The sequence below is a fragment of the Anopheles coluzzii genome (assembly GCF_943734685.1).
Source record: "Anopheles coluzzii chromosome X unlocalized genomic scaffold, AcolN3 X_unloc_55, whole genome shotgun sequence".
In the NCBI taxonomy this organism is placed as follows: Eukaryota; Metazoa; Arthropoda; class Insecta; order Diptera; family Culicidae; genus Anopheles; species Anopheles coluzzii.
In genome coordinates, this window is record NW_026054486.1 from 5,001 (window position 1) to 5,605 (window position 605).

The window sequence follows — 605 nt, forward strand, 5'->3', positions numbered from 1 at the left end:
GCTAGCGGTCACTCTGCACTAGTGATGGTACACCACCGTGATACGGGAGACATTGCTAACGGCCACTCTGCACAGGTGCCAATACCACCTTGTGACGGGAAACATTGCTAGGAACCGATCGGCATCTCTGCGCGATTACTTGACGCACACCCAACTAAGTCAACTGTTGGACTTTTTCGTAATCACGGCGGGACACATTGAACGAGCTCTAACGGATCTCTGCACGCATGGAACATGGTGGCGGGAATCATTGCTAGAACCGAACGGCGCCTCTGCGCGATGTACAAACAAGCTCAACAGGAACCTCGTATCGGCTGCCGAGCCGGAGCTCGAACAACTTGGACTTTCACCTCTAATTTATATCAACTCACCACTCCCCGAGGGATCCGCAGAATTGCTTCTGGGTCCCGTATCGTTATTTGCGATTCGTGTTTGCATTACACTACATTGAACTATTCCAACTTGTTTATCCGCATGGCGAACATTTGCTGCATTGAACATTAAAGTTCCACTTCGCTCTCCCCTACGTGGGTCTGAGCTTCACTCTCAGGGAAAAAATATGCCACATTGGTTAGGGAAACCCGGTTTCATCACGCTATGTGCCC